We start from the raw sequence: 20,067 nt of genomic DNA on the forward strand, positions 1-20,067 counted from the left end.
CAGCCGGCTGAATTTCTACATCCTATATCCTCCTCTTGGCCATTTATGAGATGGGGGATGGATATAGTTGGTAAGCTCCCTAAGGCACCTGGTGGGAAAGTGTTCATGCTTGCTATGACTGATTACTTCTCCAAGTGGATAGAGGCTGAAGCTTTTGCCCAAGTCAGAGAAAAGGAAGTTATATCCTTCATTAAAAGAAATATTATAACTAGATTTGTTGGGGGATTAAGATGATAACATTAACACCAGTCCACCCACAAGCTAATGGTCAAGCAGAATCATCCAACAAGATCATCATCAACAATTTGAAGAAGAAGCTTGGATCCAAGAAAGGGAAATGGGCAGAAGAATTACCTTATGTACTTTGGGCTGATAGGACAACCCCTAAGAATGCTACTGGTCAAACACCATTCTCTTTGGTATTTGGGGCAGAATCAGTGATCCCAACAGAAATGGTAGTTCCAACTGCTAGAACAAGTACCCGTGATCCTGAGGAAAATGATGAGAACCTGGCTCAAGACCTGGATACTATTGAGGAAATCAGGGATCTGGCTAGGATAAGGATGGCTAGTTATCAACAAAGAATGGCTGGTGCTTACAACAAAAATGTTAGGATCAGGAAATTTCAGATTGGTGATATGGTATTAAGGAAAGCATTTCAGAATACCACCAATCCTGCTGATGGAAAATTGGCACCAAAATGGGAAGGCCCTTATTTGATTGAAGCTGAAGCAGGAAAGGGGGCATATAGATTGCTGACCATGGAAGGTGATTTGTTACCAAGAGCTTGGAATGCTGTCCATTTGAAGAAATATTTCATGTGAGCAGGATCCTCCTGGCACGTATGATCCTTACATTAAGGGTATCCTTGAAGGATCCTTAAAGCATCAATGATCCTTACTCTGGTAATGTCCTAATCTTGAACTATTTCATTTCCTTATTTTCTCATATAAGGATAAGGATCATGTGTCCTTTATCCATCTCTCACATGATTCTGAGGTTTGAAAGTTTAGGTATTCTTAGCATAATGTTGATTATCTACAGAAGCAATCTAGATCCTTGGGTTTAACCCCAGTTATTTGGGCTTGACCCCTGTTCCGCCTGTGGCGCATGATGATCCTGGTATAGTTCAAGGCATTGGGACCAGTACTCGCTTTAGGGGCTGATAATTCCATTGTACTGGCTATACCTAGGATCCTACGTATAATGGTAGACGTACCATACATCCGTTCCTAAGGTTTCTAACGTTTTCACGTTAGCTAAGGTTTTGGCATTTTCATGTCACTAAGTTTGGATAGTCGCCAGTTAGGGCCATACTCCAGTTTACACACGATCCTTGGGCTTGTCCCCAGTTATCCTTGGGCTTGTCCCCAGTTATCCTTGGGCTTGTCCCCAGTTGCTAACTCTTATCTTATATTGGCTTAGTCCCAATTTGTGCTCTATTTCAGGTCCTTGAAGTTAAACAACTAAGGATCCTTGATCCTTATTTATCTCCAAGGTTTATCTCGTAATTATCCTGATTATTGTACTAAGGATTAGGATCCTAACTTGGATCCTCAGGTATGATCCTTAATTGTTTTTAATTCTATTCATTTTTTCTTTGAGTAACCCTTGAAATTTGACAACTAATCTTGTAATCCTTAAAATGTATACTACTTTTTGGGATTTTTCAACTATATGATATTTGATCAAGGATCATATCCTAAATGTTTTCAATCTGACTTATTTAAGACTGCTGATTTAATAAGTGTATACCAAAACAATTGAGAATCAAAGGAACTAAAAGGATAACAACACAAGATAAGCGACAAAAGATTAGGATTTTATTTATTAACAAAAAGACTAACCCTTAAAGGTTGTCAAAATTACCTACCCCAAGCATCTACCAGCAATACGTGGCCCGTCCGCTGGGGTAGGTAAAGGGTGTCCATGATAATAGGTTTGAAGTTGTGCAGGAACATAAAGGCGGCAGGATCACAATGGTTTCATCCCCCAAACAGAGGATCCCTCCACCATTTGCAATCCCGCCTATTGTCTGAAGGATCCTAGATCCTTAAACCTAAAACTATTGTTCGAAATACAAACCACCATCAAACAAAAAAAAATTGGGCTCCGGCTATGTCTAGAAGTTTCCTTCATCGCCCAATCCTGCAGCCTAGACCTTTGCTGCATCACCACCTCCGGCTCCACTTGCTTCACCACCTTCACCCTTGCCTCCAGCCTCAATGGTCAGGATCTCTTCAGCCTCTTCTTCATCCTCCAGTTCAGCCAGCCTTGCCTTCCAGCCCTCCACATCCCAGGTGCTCTTGTCAAAAGCAGGATCCTGAGCTTCCAGGGCCATTTGCAGCTTGGTCTTGTACATTGCTATGGCGGCGGAGACCTTGGCATCTTCGGTGATCTCGTGCCTCTCATAGTCAAAGTTGATCAACACCTTGGCCGTTTCGTTTCTGGCGTTCTGGAGATCCTTCTGAAGATCAGCTATCTTGAGGTCCTTCAGCACTGCAACCTGTTGAAGATCAGCAATCTTGCTATCCTGATCCTCAACATGGCCAACATAGGTCTCAATTTCAGCAAATTTCTGCAAAGAGGACAAAGGATAAGGTTAGAACCAAATGATCCTCATATCAGCAGGATATAGGAGCAGGGATGGTGATCCTTACCTCATTGAAGTAATCGAGGAATTGTTGGCGGATCAAGGGGAGACCTTGCAGATCCTCAGCTTCGGAGGCCTTTCTCTTCTTGCCTCCCTTTCCTTTGAGGGGTGCCTTGGGGATCGAAGTTGACGGGCTGGTAGGAGCTTTTCTCTTGGAGGATCTAACGGTGGTGAGATCGGTGACGCTGAACTTTGAAGCAGACTTGGTGGATTTTCCAGCACCTACACAACCAAAACAAGATAAGTATCTTAATTTCACTTGTATTTCATTATTTATTTGAATTATTAAGCAAGGATACTTACTTGACATCGTGACAGAACCAGAGGATACTTCCTGAGAATCTTGGGTGGTAGTCTTGAAAGTTCTTGTTTCAGGGTCAAGTCTCTTGAAGGCCGAGAGTCTCTCTTTAGCAGCAAGAGTCAATCTGAGATGTGAAACGGAGATAGCTGCACAACAAGAAAACAAAACAATATCAGTGATCCTCATATTATAAAGTTCCCTGGTGATCCTTCTCAGGATCCTCCATCCTACCATGGGAAGCCCACTTCTTGGGTAGATCCTTCCCATCAGGGATAGAATCTCTCCTGACAAAAAAGAAGCGCCGCTTCCAGTTGGTATCATTTTTGGTAGCCTTGAAGATCGGATGCTCCTCCCCTGGTTTTCGTTTGAACAGATAACGATGGGAACCAAAGGTGGTAAGATCATACAGTTCTCCCAACTCAGCCATGCCTAAATCTATCCCCTCCTGCTCGATGATCCTTTCAAGGGTATATAAAACCCTCCAGATCATCGGCATGGCTTGGATGTAAGATATGCCGGTCAGGGAAAAGAAGGATTGGGTGAAAGCTGGAAAGGGATATGTGTAACCTATGGTGAACGGGGTAATAGGAAACGCAACCCAATTATCAGAAATGTGATCGCTGAGGGCGTTGGGATCAAAGGATTTGAACACCGTGTTCGCCGGGAAGCAGTAGCGGATCCTATCGATTTGTGGATCGGAGAAGCAACATCGTTCTTTTATGGAATCTTCAATGATTCCTTGGCTTTTTAGCGCGCTGTTCTTAGTGTGATCCTTGGAAGGGGAGTTTCGGAGCAACATTTTGGTATAATAATTGAAAGGGGAGGAGAACAGAGCAAAGAAATGAAGAAGATGAATACCTGTTTATCTTCGGAATGCAGTTATAAAGGGAGTAACTCTGGAATTTAAATGCATACGATCATATCCATATCTCCTATTTATAATGATGATTCTGCAGGGGTGTCATTTCTGTGACGTCATAATGCAACGGATAGTTCGATATCAACGGCTATATATCCGTTGAGTTTGTTGCAGATAAGATCAAGAAAACATAACTCGTTAATTTTACATTTTACTCCTTATATTTTGGGGGCAATTGTTAGGGGGGGATTTTTTAACAATTAGTGATCCTTATTTGCTATCCTAATAAGTGATCCTTACTTCTGTGACAGATAGTGATCCTCAGAAGAGCTTCAGGATCAGGATCATGGATCACCCTAAGGATCCTCATACTAACGATTGGTTGTTTGTGTTTCGTATTGTTTTGCAGGAGTATTGAGCTTGACTTGGTCTTGGCAACGTTACTTTGGAATATTCCACGGGTATTTTGCACACATTTGAATAGAAATGGACGTTGTGGAGAACGTGGGAGCATGGCACAAAAGTCGGACAGTTAGTTAGCTTAGTTAGCTTTCATTTTTAAAGGGGTGACGAGCTAAATTTAGAACACTTAGCCATTTTCGGTTACACACACACTCTCGTGCAATTGCAGTCTCAAAGCTCTCAACAAACACTTAACAATTCTCACACATTAGATGCACCATCAGTATATAATGTCCAGGATTCTGAGGTTTCTCCTAGTTGTTGAACTTCTAGGTCTACTTCATTTTGAATATCACTACTGAAATCAGCCACAAAGTCTGCTAGACTCTGAGACTTTATAGCATTTCTAGGTTCATATACTTGATCATAGGCACTTAATTTTACCGACCACTTAGCCATTCTACCCGACATCTCAGGTTTCCTAAGCACATTTTTAACAGGATAATTAGTTTAACATGAATCCTATGTGTCTCAAAATAATGTCTAAGCTTAGTCGATGCCATAACTAGGGCCAGTATCAATTTTTCTAAGTGAGAATATCTAGTTTCAGCGTCTAATAAACTTTTACTAACATAATAGACAGGATACTTCTGACCTTCATGATCCTTTACCAGAACAACACTTACGGCATTCCCTGATACTGCAAGATACAAGGATAATGGTTCGCCATCCTCGGGCTTCATCAATAGAGGTGCAGTTGAAAGATATTGCTTCAATTCCTGCAAGGCTGCTTCATGCTTCTCTCCCCATTCGAATTTCTTGTTTTTCTTCAGGATATCGTACAATTCTTTACATTTCTCTGAGGATCTTGATATAAATCTGTTCAACACTGCTACTCGTCCCATTAAACTTTGTACATCTTTCATATTGGAAGGTGACTTGATATCCAAGATAGCTTTGATCTGTTCTGCGCTTGCTTCTATCCCCCTTTTGGTCACCATATATCCTAAAAACTTTCCTGCCCCTACTCCAAAATGGCAGTTGGCAGGATTTAGCTTCATGTTATACTGATCCAGGATATCAAACACTTCTTTAATATCCTGGAGGTGATCCTCAGCCTTCTTAGATTTCACTACCATATCATCAATGTACACCTCCATGGTGTCTCCCAATTTGTCTTTAAACATCATGTTCACCAATCTCTGGTACGTTGCACCTGCATTCTTCAAACCAAAAGGGATAGCAGTATAACAATAAATATATGTTGGTGTCATGAAAGCAGTATCCTCCTGGTCTAAAGGTTCCATTTGGATCTACTGGAATCCTGAGAATGCATCCATGAAGGTTAACATCTCATGACCAGCAGTTGCATCCACCATCGAGTCTATATGAGGTTGAGGGAATGGGTCTTTAGGACATGCTTTGTTCAAGTCTGTGTAATCTACACAAACTCTTCATTTCCCATTTTTCTTTTGAACCATGACCACATTTGCCAGCCATTTTGGAAATTTGACTTCCCTGATCATCTTGGATTTCAATAATCTTTCAACTTCCTCTTGAATAATTGCATTTCATTCAGGAGCAAACTCCCTTCTCTTTTGCTGAACAGGCTTGAAAGATCTGTCAATTCCAAGCTTGTGAGTGATAATATCCTCAGAAATACCTGTCATATCCTCATGCTTCCATGCGAATGCTGACATCCTGAATTTCAAAAAGTTAGTCAATTGATTTTCAATATCCTGAGGGATATTGGTTCCCACGAGCACCGAGATATCTCGATTATCCTGGTCCAGGATAATTTTTTTAACGTCCTGCTCTGAAGCCTCCGAGATATCCTGGGCTCGCATCTTTAATTGCTATCCTTCCTTGGGCTTTGTTGAAGATTTCATCGAGGAAGAATAACATTCCTTTGCCTTTTGCTGATCACTTTCCACCTTGACAACCCCCCAAAGGGTAGGGATCTTGATACACTGATGATAGGTTGACGACACAGCTTTCATATCATGGATCCATGGCCTGCCCAATATGATATTGTAGCAGGATAAGGAGTCCTTGACACAGAAACGTTGCATTGAGTTGACTCCTTCAACATATACTAGAAGCTTTATTTCTCCCACAATATTCTTGGCCTCTCCACTGAACCCAACAAGTACAGTGGATTTTGAAGTGATCTCCTTCGGGGAAATATTCATCCTCTTCAATATTTCCAGTTGAATAATGTTGACGGAGCTGCCACTATCCACCGGTATCCTGCGCACAAAATGATTAGCAATATATAAAGTTATTACCAAACCATCATGATGGGGATCCTGGACAGTATCCCTGTCATCACTGTCGAGCGTGATCACTTTATCAGTTGTGAGGGTTGTCATCCTGGTTGGCTTATCTCCCCGTTCTGCCTTAGCCTCCTTTGCATGTTTTTTTGCTGTAGAATAAGAGGTTCCACAGATGTCGGATCCTCCTGAAATAAAGTTAATTATCTTGGCGTCGGTGGGAGGTGATGCTGCTCGTTCAGGGTCCTTCTCAGTATCATGACCCTTATTCTTCTTTCTTCCCAGAAGATCCTTCAGATATCCTTTGCTTAGCAGGTAGCTTATTTCCTTCTTCAGGGCTATGCAATCCTCCGTAACATATCCAAAATCCTTATGGAAGGCACACCACTTGGATTTATCCTTCCAATCAGCCTTTTGCTGGTTCTTTCTGGGCCACCTTGCTTTATCTCCCAAACCCTGCATAGCATACATTAGTTCAGGTATATTAACAAAAAAACAATATTCTGACAATTCAGGATACTCCTCAGGATCCTCATCTTCAACAGCATTCACTTTCTTGCTGTCATTCCTGCCATATGGCTTAGAGCGATATGGTCTGTATGAGGATTCTTACTTCCTGTTAGTTGATTCATAAGTTGAGGATGAATTCATCCTTTCTTGCATCTTTTCGTCATCCTCCAGTCGAATATATCTTAAAGCTCTGTTTCGAGCTTCATCCAGGTTCCTGCAAGGGTTCATTACAAGATCCTGATAAAATTGAGAATCCTTTTGCAACCCCATCTTGAAAGCCTGAACAGCCGTTGCAACATCAAGATGTGGGATATCCAGAGATTCCCTGCTAAACTTGTTCACATAATCCCTTAAGGATTCCTGAGGCCCTTGAGTTATCTTGTAGAGATCACTGGTTAGTTTTTCAAAACTTTGACTACAAGAAAACTGACTGTTAAATAAATTGACTAAGTGAGAAAATGATGTAATTGAATGAGGTGGAATGTTTAAGAGCCATTTTAAGGCTGATCCTGTTAGAGTAGAGTCAAAACCCTTGCAGAGGCACGATTCCTTGAGATTCGGAGGGATAGGGTTAATCTCCATCATTTCCCTATACTGAGTAATATGCTCTTCAGGATCCGTGGTTCCGTCATAGAGCTTCATGTTGGGGGGTTTGAAATTTTTTTGGGATTTCAGCATCACATATAGGATATGCAAATCGGGATATCATGTGGCTATCCCGGGACACTTCTGGGATCGGCTGGACCACCCCAGGAACACTGGATATCATGTCCTTCAACTTCTGAAGCTCCTTGGAAAGTGCCGATGTCACACCTGTATCCTGCAAAGATCTAATACCGTTAGTAGCAAGAGTATTAGCATTATTAGACACGTTACCAGCCTGAGGATTCTAGCCATATCCTGGAGCATATCCTGATCCTCTCAGAGTTGATACCCTGACCGATGAAGGTATCTCAGGATTATGACTCTGGGAATGACTTGGTACAATGTTGCCCCCGATTATCCTCAGTATATATTGCCGAGCTGAAGTTTAGTGCTCTAGGTTGCAAAGGAGTGACAGTATCCTCAGCAGGCCTATTTGAGCTAGATTTCAAGAGTTGTATCTAGGTTGCAAAGGAGTGACAGTATCCTCAGCAGGCCTATTTGAGCTAGATTTCAAGAGTTGTATTTCTCTCATCAACATTTGGTTGGTTTCCTGCTGTTGCTTCATTTGATCCTGTATACTACCAAACAAATTTCGAATTTCATCATTAGAAGCCATAATAGGGGTTCTCCCTGAAGCAGCAGATCCTTGAACATTCTGAGTGGGGATAATATCCCGAGTTGTGTGAGATTCAGTCCTTCTTGGAGGAGCCTGAGGCTGTGAAGAGGGTTACGTCCATGGAGTTGGTGGAAGCAGCAAACCAATTGTTGCAGAGGTTGTAGTGGACACGGTAGAAGAGCTCATGTTTGATTTTGAGGCCATTGAAAATAGTGTAGCAAAAAGTTTTGAAAACAGAAAACCAAGTAATGATTTTACGAAAGCTTATAGTAGAAATAGCACCACTTGCCCCACGGTGGGCGTCAAATTGTTTTGGTCAAAAATTACCTAAGTAATTAAGTGATCAAATTAGTTTTGTGAGGTAGTGTGCTAAGAATGTGTATCGAGAATATCCTGGTTTGGTTGTTTGCAAAAACAGTTTTCAGGATATAGCTCAGGATATCGAGCTATATCTGTAATCAAAGAATGAGCAAAAAGGTAAAGGGTGACACGAGATGTACGAGGAAAGCCCTTAATCAATCTAGATCGCCAACACAAAACCTCGGGAGCTGACAATCGCAGTTGCCTTGTTCTTCTTATTAGTTCAAATATCAGGATACAGTGCAGGATATTGACCAGATCTTTGCTAAGTGTTACAATGCTTTTCAGAAAGTGTGTGAATTACGAGAGAAAGTATGAGAGCTCGAGAGTAGTGAACGTGATGTCCTAGATGATTTGGTTTATCCGTAATTTATAGTTACAAAATGAAAACAATATCTCCTAAAATAGGGGGATGCCAGTGAATATTCCCATGTGAACGTTGAAGACCAAGTAATGCGGCTTCAACGTTCTTCTTCGAACAACTTGGACCGAGTATTCAGGGGAAGAGGTCTTCATGAATGTTGTGAACTTGTACTCGTACTCCTGCACACAATTCGTTAGTAACCCTCAGGATACAGTGTCAGGATGTTACCAATATCCTGATTCAGCATCCTGGTTACGAACATATATTATGTAATCAAGATATAATTTAAGATACTATCCAGGATATGGGCTCAGAATTTCACCCACAACACTTATTCATTAGTCTTTACCCGACTAGTTTACCAATTTACCCCTTTTTACCATAATTTATGGTTTCTTACCATTTTTACTTATTCCGACTTGCATTGCATCATGCCGGGACATCATATTTATGCTTATCATAATTCACAATCAATATTCACAAGTAAGTGTATTGTAAATTAAAAGAGGGTGCAAGCTTAACTTACCTTACATCCGTTTTTTGCTCTTCTTCCCGTATTTGGTCCGTTTGATCCGCTTCCTTTCCAAGCTTCCACCTAGCTTGTCAAACGTCAAACTATCTTATAATTTCCACAAGGTGGTTAGATTAGTCATTGAAGATCATGACCTTCACACCTTATGAATCTTTTTACTACTTTTCTTATTAAACTCTATCATAGGTCGATTTGACTTTTTTTAAAAGTCAAATCACCAATTGACATATATAAATGCACTAACAAGTTCACAATACTCACTTAGGCACATTATCAAACACTTTATTCATTGGACAACATCTACGGGTTTTCATCTATAAATGAAACCCTATTTTATCATGTTATTAGGCATTCCTATGGATACCTAATCAAATCAAGTTCTACTTACAACCGAGTAGACGCGCGATTTCACTTGGGCATTTTAACAAACACCTAGTGGGCATAATTTTTTTACACTTTACAAACTAGTTCCTAACTAGGTATTTCTACTAAGTTTCACACTTTTTTCCCAATTTTTGTGTCTAATCAACATTTAAATCCCAAATCTAACTTCAGGGAGTTCTATTAACACAATTTAACCATTATGATTCTAGGGTTCATCATGTTTCTACAAACCCATTTAGCACATAATCGGGTGATCATGAATTCACAATTATGAACATCAATTCAACAAGTAAATGACTAGGGTTTACTCCTAGACATAAAATCATTCCTAATTTATGTGGTTTCATGCTCGCCAATACTTTAGGTGTTGACATGTAGTTTAATACGTATCGCAGGAAATTGATAATGATGAAGATGAACGGATTCTAGTAAGAGGACTCGAAACCCATTTTAATTTTAGTATTATTCTTGTAATTTGCTTCTTGTTCAACATGTAGTATTTGTTTCAAAACAATGTAATTTTGATCTAGAAATGAAATAAAATGTTGATTATTAAATACTTGTCGCAAATAGTTTTTATGAAGTCTCTTGCAATCTCGTTTTCGTCTAACTCAGATGGACCACAATCTAGTTCAGATTAACATACATTATTGTGCATTTGTGCTTCCAAATCTCGAAAATGAAATATAAAATCTTCTCCTTGTATAAGTCAAACAAAACTAATCGCGCAACCAAGTTGATTTTGAAACATGGTTTATATGTTCATAATTTTTTATTTTACAACTAGTTGAAGTCCTGTGTATTACAAGTATGTTCTCACGATAAATTATATTATTTAACAGTGTTGAAAGAAATGTTTACATAAATGAAAGAAATGTTTTATTACTAATTTTGATTTTAATGTTAATGAGATGATTATGCTTATTAAATCAAAATTGGTATAAACTTATTTAGTTAAATCAAATTTGATTTAAACATATTACTACTTACTGAATTTAAATTTAAATTTAACTCAAAAATGATTTTCTACTATATACAATTTGATAAAAAAAAATTATAATTATATATATAATTTGATAAAAAAAATTTAGTTATCTGATAAGTTAGGAATAGGGCTGTAATCGAACCGAACGAACACAAAATGACCATGTTCGTGTTCGTTTGTTAAGGAAATTAACATGTTCGCGAACTGTTCACAGACGCATACCAAACATAAGTTTCTATTCATGTTTGTTCCTTAAGAAAATTCAGTTGTTCACGAACAGTTCGTGAACACTGGTCTCGAACACAAATGAACGTAAACGAACATTTAACTTGAAAATAAAAAATAAACACATTATTAACCTTAAACATTCAATATAAGTAGTTAAATACAACCATCAAATGATAAATTAAAACACAAGGAGTCTACTACTATCACCAAATGGTGAATCAATTTTAAGTAACTTAGACATAATTATCCAGAATTACTTATATAATTATTCATAGTTTAACTAACTTATACATAATTATCCAAAAAAAAGTCTTGAATGTCCAAATTTTAGCTAACTTAGAAAAAAATAGGGTTTAAAGTTTTCAATATGTTTAAATAAAAGGTTTATTATTTATTATTTTTTAATATAATTAAACGAACACGAACGTAACCGCACATATTACCGAACGTTCACGAACGCAGTCGAACGAATGAGACCTTTATTCATGTTCGTTCGTTAAGCTAACCAGATGAAATTTTTTGTTCATAGCTAATTGAACGGACAGAAATAAATTTCCCGCCAAACTGTTCACGAACTGTTCACTGAACGTTCGGTTCGTTTACAGCCGTAGTTAGGAAGGATATAAATATTATATTTGTTTTTAATGTTAATAACACGCTTACGTATTTTAAATAAAATTTTGTAATAAAGAAATGATTAATTACGGAATTTGAATTGGAACCGAAACGATTTAGTACTTCAAAATTTTAAATTTCAATCTAATTGATAATTAAGGAAAAAATTAGTTATTATATTTGCTTTTAATGTTAATGAGAGTATTAACTTTTTAACATCAAATTTTAGTTCATAATTAAGGTAAGATTTAAATATATATTTAAAATTCAATAAACAACTTTAAACCATATGTTGTGAGCAAACCCTTGTCTCTTCTATCCTAAACACAATAACAATGGATTAAAAGGTTGGCACGAGTCACTTAATAATCTAAGTGAACGCCAAGTCGCTAAAATTTGTTTTTATTTATTATAATGTATATAGATATAGATTGATCATGATGGTGTCATACTTCCTCGTCCATTTCACTAATCTTATCTTTTCCTTTAGTAGTGGACGTACAGTTTTGATTATTACTGCATATTAATTAATATATTATCTATAATTAAAACGCTTTTCAATCATAAATGTAAATATAAGCAAACTAGTTTAGAATCACGTGTATTACATGAGTTGAATATATAATAAATAGTAAAAAGGAAAATATGATTATAATTATGCAACGTATACTGATGATTTCGCAATCTATACTAATAATTGCACAAATACATAATTAAATAACTTATAATAATAATAATAATAATAATAATAATAATAATAATAATAATAATAATAATATTAATGTAAAATGCACCGATAATTCATGTGGTTTAGTGAAGTTTCACCTTTAGTCCCAATCCTTTCAAGATTATATGTATGTTTCCTGTCGTTTGTTCAGTTATTACTCGAATAGTCCCTAAAGTGAATGGATATTAGTTTTCACAGTTATATGAACGTAAAATGACCAAATGCCCCTTTACCTTATAAAAGAAAAATAAAGTCAATAAACTGGATTGACTTATATATGCTATTAAATATTTCATTATTATTAATATACATACACCGTTAGAGAATACAGTACGTGTCACCATCATCACCATTACATTGAAACAATCACACCCATATAACAATACAACCATCATAACCGCCCATATACGAACACGATCAAATTGGACCCCCCACACCCATCCTAGATCACTATCTTCAACCACCACCGTCGGCAATGTCACAACAATCCACCACCGTCTAACCAAAAATGCTAAGAAAACTCGGGTCACGGCAGTGTCCCCATTACGTCGTCGTCCTCTTCCTTTCCGCCTCCATACTCCATACCGCTCGAGCTCTTACTGCCCCCACCACTACGAATCTGAACTCACCTTCAACCTTCTCCTGAAGACTCCAATCCCAATAACCTAACCTCCTCCGACTGGATCGGTAATTCGACATCATAGACGATACCGTTCACCTCTAACGGGATCGACAACGTCTAGATTATTCCGATAAACCTAGTCTTTGTTCATAAGTTCAATTAGGGTTTTCTAGTTTTTAATATATATTTTCACATTGTTTTAAAGTGGTTTTTTGTTTGATTGTGAAGGTACTTTTATGAGGCGAAATTGTTGTTCAATCCGCTTGGTCCTTTTGGGTTCATTTTAAGCTTTTGAGTCCAATTTTTTAAATAAAAATAGACTCAAAACCTTATAATATAAACAAAATTGGACTTAAAACGTTATAAAATGAGCGGTCAGGGACCCAGGACGTTAAACTTTTTGATTTTGCACTCAAGTGGTTAACCGGTTATTTTATATCTCAGTTATTAATCTAGCCTGTTATTTAAATTTTGATCAACACCGGTTAATAAAAAAACTAGTTCAGCTAATAACCGGTTCGAGGGTCCAAAAACGGTTCTTTTGAACCTAAACTAGTTGTTCCTATATCAATTTTAGTTTCATACCTGTTGTGGCTCGGTTCTTATCTGCTTATGGTTATAATAACTAATATGAGGTTAGATCACTTGGTAGAGGTACATGTCTTTTAAAGAAGAGTTCCTAAGTTTAAATCAGGGCAATAGAGGTTATATGAGTAATTGATGTAAAATAGGGTAGGAGCAATGTTGATGTTGAAAAAAGGGTTTTATTTATTTATTTATTTATTTATTTTTCGACTCTAGCCGACACTTGTTAGCTATTTGACTTTCTTCCCGATAATTCCCATCTTTATAAACCCCCTTTTTGTCCACTTTATATTATGTAACAAATTCTAACTCCACAATAACAACCCCAACCGTCATGTGCATCATAAGTGTGTAAGGATCTAAACCGTTTGGAAAAATCTAAACCCTTAATCCATAATTTTTTTAATGGTAAATTTAGATTACTGACGTACCACTGGGTATCATCGTGTCACCAGCAGAACTATCTGATCATATTCATTCGCACTAGACAATAATGTCTATACACCAATTCAGGGAAAAACCCAATAAATCTAGGAAAAACATCTCTTGTGGGAATCGAACCCATGACCTAACGGTCATAAGACCATGTGTAGTGGGAGTGAAAGATAATGCCCCTACCCTTGGACGTTTTGCGCCATGTGACGGTCCAGTCAGCAATGGGGCGTTTTTCTAAAATGGGTGTAGTGGTATAATGCCCAACAATACCCCATACAAAGATTACCGAATTATTATTTTCTTGTTTTTTTTACTTTAAAACTAATGATATTTGATTTGGAATGAACTCATTGGTCAAATAATTTAAAGAAATGCGTTGATAAAAGCACGCCTTAGAGGATTTTTTTAAGAAAAGCCCATGGGGGCGGTTTTCCAGCGTTGGCTGGGTTTTAAAAAGCGCGCCTAGGCGCGAGGCGCAGCCTCTGTGGCTTTTTCACTCAGCACCTTGTGTAATTACAAGAAGCGCCCAAAATGCGCAAATTTTAGGGTTTTTTTTTTTGTTGTGGGGGTGGGGGGGGGCTTTTTGGCCTGAGACGCGCGCCTCATGTATCTGAGACGTTTTACTGCAGAAAAATGTTGTACTATGGGTTTTTCGACTTGTACATGTAAGTAAAATGGTATAAAAGCCTTATTTATAGCTATATTTTGGTTAAAGGAAGTTAAAAAACCTATGGGATATGTATGGGATATATAAAAAAATTATATAAGCATCTTGTGCGGAGTTGTGCCTCGGGTACGAAAAGCCCACCGCTTTTGCGCTTTGCGCCTCAATTTTAGAACTCGTCGCTTTTGTGCACCTCTCGCTTTTTAAAACCAAGAGCTTTGGGGGCGTTTTTGGGAAAAACATCAAAAACCTCTCCACTACGGGTGGTCTAAGTCTTATTTCACCTCCAAAATATCGCTAGACTATAATGCCCCTTAATTCGTAACTACCAAGCTAATTCATATCATGAATTCGTGTCATAATAAACCAACATATTCTTGACCAATGGTAAATAATTATCCGGATCATTGACCGGTTGCATACAAAAAGTAACCATCTCCATCCCATTACCCCATTACCAGCTATTTGTAATCTCAACTCAGTCAAATAAAACAAAATGCTCATCAACTGCATTAATCCAAACATGTACCTAGGCCTACTATTTACTTATTTTATTCCCGAATTAGCCCAATTACTCTCACTAGACACTAGCAATTAGTGGTGCACAAATCGGGTTTTTTTAAAAACTGGGTTTCGGGTAGGATCGGGTTCGGATAGGATCGGGTTTTACAAAATTGGGTTTTCTTAAAAACCGGGTCGGGTCCGGGTCCGGGTTCTCTACCAAAAATGTATACCCTATATACCCGGGTTCGGGTAGGGTTCGGGTCGAGTTTTATAAAACCCGGGTATTATAATACCCTATTTCCAGGTTCGGGTCCGGTTCGGGTATTCATCGGGTAGGGTTCGGGTATGCATCGGGTTGGGAAAAAACCCGTACCGGGTATTAAAAAAACCCGACCGGAACTATGCTTATAAAATGTATCAAACATAACTCTCACACATGGACATCAAATATATTGATGAACAGAGGCACAATTTATAAACAGTGGCACAATTTATAGTTCTTCATGTGGTTATTCTTGAACTTTATAAACAGATGCACAATTTATAAAATACAAAAACTAATAATGATATTAAACAAAGGAAAATTGGTAATTAATAAACCAACCTTTTACCAGTTGGTAAAGAATAATCCTACCTACAGAATTGGTAAATAATAATACTACCTTTCAATATGTTGGTACTCAATGGACCTCCGTTAGTTTTTTTTAACTGAAGTTAGTTTTTAACTTTTATTTATTACACAAACAGTCCTTGTAGTTATAATTTACTAGTTTTAACTATGAGTTAATAGCCAAAATGGTCCCTGAGATTTGCACCGCCACCACCACCGCACCGCCACCACCACTACCACACCACCACCACCGCACCGCCGCCACCACCACAGCACCGCCGCCACCACTAAAGCACCGCCGCCAAAAGAGTAATTTGGTAATTTACTCTATATGTCAAATCCCTCTATGTCTCTATCTGTCTTTAAAGTCTTTCACTCTCTTTTTATCACACATTTTAAATATGTTTGTTCTCTTTCTCATCTCTTCAAAACCAGAACTCTCTTCCTCATTTCTTCAAACCCTAATACCCTGAGCTCCCTTCTCGTTTCCTGTCCGGCGACCGGAGCTGGTGTTTCTGTATACCGAATCTGAAACAGGTAATCTGTCGCCGACCCTGATGTTGATGAAATCGCCGCCGACTAAGGATGAACTTACCGCCGACCCCGGATGAACTTGCCGCCGACCCTCTCTCTCCTTGCTCACTTTACCGGAAATCAGATGTTTTCTCAGATCTCTCTCTCCTTGCTCACCACCGGAACCATAGGTGGTGGTGGTCAGTTGAGATCGGTGATGGTGGTGGTGTGGGGTAGAGGTGGGCGACGGTGTTGGTGCTGGTGCCATTGAGGTTGATGGCGGTAGGGGGTTTTTGGTGGTGTAGGGCAGAGGTGGTTGACGGTGGAGGGGTAGGTCCGACGGTGGTGGCGTTCCGTTCTGATGATGTTGGGCCGACCACATAAGGTGTGATTTTTATGCATTTTTGTGGTCAATTTGATGATGGGTTTTCTTTGCTTTTTGTTTAAAGTCCGTGAAAATACCTTCTGTGATGAGTTTAAGCACATTTTGATGATGGGGTGTCTTGATTTTTTATGATTTTTATGTTTTGTGGCGGTGGGGGTCTGTGTTCGTTGGGTCTATGTTAAAGGTTGCTCTGTGTTTGGTTCATATGCATAGTGTATAGGAGTATGGTTGGTCTGTTTGGGTCTGTGTTCATTAGGTCTCTGTTCAAGGTTGGCCTGTTTATGGTTTTGTGTTTCATGTTTGGTCAGTGTATGGTTCATAATGTTAAATGGGTCATTATGTTGTTGCAACAGGTTGTTAATGCAATGTGCAATTCAGTGTGTAATGACTTATTAAAGTAATGGGTCATTAGGTCATTTGGTCTATGTTCATTGACTAATTAAAGTTCACGAGCAATGCAATGTGTATGGTTTGACTGATTATATGATTTTGGTGGTGGCGGTGCTGTGGCGATGGTGGTGGTGGTGGTGGCGGCGGCGGTGCTGTGGTGCGGTGGTGGTGGCGGTGCGGTGGTGGTGGTGGTGGTGGTGCAAACCTCAGGGACCATTTTGGCTATTAACTCATAGTTAAAACTAGTAAATTATAACTACAGGGACTGTTTGTGTAATAAATAAAAGTTAAAAACTAACTTCAGTTAAAAAAAACTAACGGAGGTCCATTGAGTACCAACATATTGAAAGGTAGTATTATTATATACCAATTCTGTAGGTTGGATTATTATTTACCAACTGGTTAAAGGTTGGTTTATTAAATACCAATTTTCCTTAAACAAACAAAGAAAATAGAAGGGCCAACATATATTGGCATATTTGTTTCCACTTGTAATGAAATATACTAAATAATTAAGTAGCGGTGGCAAATATCATTAGAAACCTAATAATTAAACAAGATTACATCAAAGTGCATACATAATTTTGTTAAATCATAAGAACTAGAAGTCTTAATGCATACATAATTAAACAAGATTACATCAAAATCGGGTTTTTTTAAAAACCGGTTCCGGGTATTTATAAAACCCGGTTCCGGGTTCGGGTTCGGGTATTTATAAAACCGGGTTTCGGGTATAAACCGGGTATAAAAAAACCCGGTTCCGGGTTCGGGTTTTAGATCAAATATGCATACCCGGTCCCTACCCTACGGGTAGGGTCGGATTCGGGTTCGGGTATAAAGAACCCGGGTTTTATAATACCCGGTTCCGGGTTTTTTTTTCGGGTCCGGGTCCGGATTCGGGTTTTTTTGTGCACCACTACTAGCAATGATCCAAATCAAATTTTTGCATATCCTATGTAGTAGTAGTAGTACTTGTAGGGTAACTGGGCAAGTATGTAAAAAGTGGTCCATTTATCGTTTAGCCCAATCCTAAAACCAATCATGGATTTCTTTACCGGCCTAACATACCAACACCATATTGCCCAATATGAGATATCCAACATTCCTAACTATAATCGGGCTTATTGCATATTGCAAAAAAAAAAAAAAAAAAAAAAAAAAAAAAAAAAAAAAAACCCTCCTAACTATGTCTATCAGCCTCTAAGTTCCTTTGACATTTTAGTCAATAAAATCAGTTGACTTTTTTATCAATGATTTTAAAATTGTATATTGCAATATTTTTTATAACGCTAAATATTGCGAAAACCGTGAAACGAATAGGAACACTAATCAAAAACAGTTTTTAAATACAAATCTCATTATAATTAAAGTACAACATCAAAAAAAAATTAAAAAAAAATCAAATAATTCATTTCTCTTTTCAAAATCACTCTTAATAAACCTAAACCCACCCCCACCCCACCACAACCCAAAAACCTAAACACCCCCCCACCCCCCCCCCCCAAAAAAAAAAGAAAAAAACTAAACCCCCAAACTAAAAGCTAAAAATATTTTTTTAACAGTTAAATCGCGACTATAAAAAATAATTTAAAAAAAATTATGAATGAAATGTTGCGAATTTTAACAAAAAATTAATAGAAATTGTGTGATTTTTAAGCTTTTCTAAGTAGTGTTGATTGTGTTCTCATTGGTTCATATGGTTCTTGTATACTTTTGAAATTCAAAACCCATATGCTCAAGAATTTGTACCTTGATAAAATTTAGCTAATTACACTTGGACATCTCTGTTGCAGTTTTGAATTCCATTCATCGTCTATCTGATTTTTAATTTTTGTTCACCCAACCTAATATCTTTTAAGCATACCTCGTTGGTTCTTTTAATTCTGACTCAGTATATCATATATGTTTTTTTGAACTGCTGAAATATTATAACACCTACTAGCAAGAAACTAGCTGGGAACCAGCAAAGTTACAAAGACATGACTTTGCATGACCTTTTGTAGTGAAACGAACGGATCCTTGATCCTCTCCCTCTTGGAATTTCCATTATATAGAAAATTACAATCCCGTAAATTAGGGAATATTACAATGATAAGGAAACAATAATAATTACAGAATTATATCTACAAATATATTATATATTACACCCCACAGTCGAAGCCGGAGGTGAGCGAAGGCTTAGACTGGGTCGAAAATCCTCAAAAAGTATCCGTGGCAAGCCCTTGGTGAAGAAGGAACATGGAGAACTCGAACTTGACCTTTCTAAACTTTTTTCCGAACGAAGTGTATGTCGAGCTCGATGCGTTTAGTGCGTTGATGCTGAACTGGATTACCCGATAAATATATTGCGCTTACATTGTCGCAGTAAACCAGGGTGGCAGTGGATAAGGGTCGCTGGAGTTCGAGAAGAAGGTTCCGAAGCCAACAAACTTCGGCAACAACATTGGCAACACCATGGTATTCAGCCTTTGCACTAGAACGAGAGATCGTTGCTTGTCGTTTCGAAGACCACGATATCAGATTATCACCATAATAAACACAGAACCCATTAGTAGAACGTCGTGTGTCAGGGCAACCTGCCCAATCAACATCAGCATAAGCAATTAAATGTGGGTCCTTAGAGGGACCAAGTGTGAGGCCGAAGCTAGTAGTGCCACGAATGTACCGAATGATTCGTTTGCGGGCGTTCCAATGATCGGTTTTAGGGGCATGCATGTGGATACAGATTTGTTGGACAGCATAACTGATGTCTGCCCTGGTGAAAGTCAGATACTGAAGAGCACCTGCGAGGCTGCGATATAGAGTAGGGTAGTGGAAGTCGGTGCCAGAGTCCGAACTAAGCTTGGAGTGAGTGTCCACAGGTGTGTGTACAGGGTTACAGGATGACATGCCTGCCCGTTCAATG

Source organism: Helianthus annuus, chromosome 14, assembly GCF_002127325.2.
Source record: "Helianthus annuus cultivar XRQ/B chromosome 14, HanXRQr2.0-SUNRISE, whole genome shotgun sequence".
NCBI lineage: Eukaryota > Viridiplantae > Streptophyta > Magnoliopsida > Asterales > Asteraceae > Helianthus > Helianthus annuus.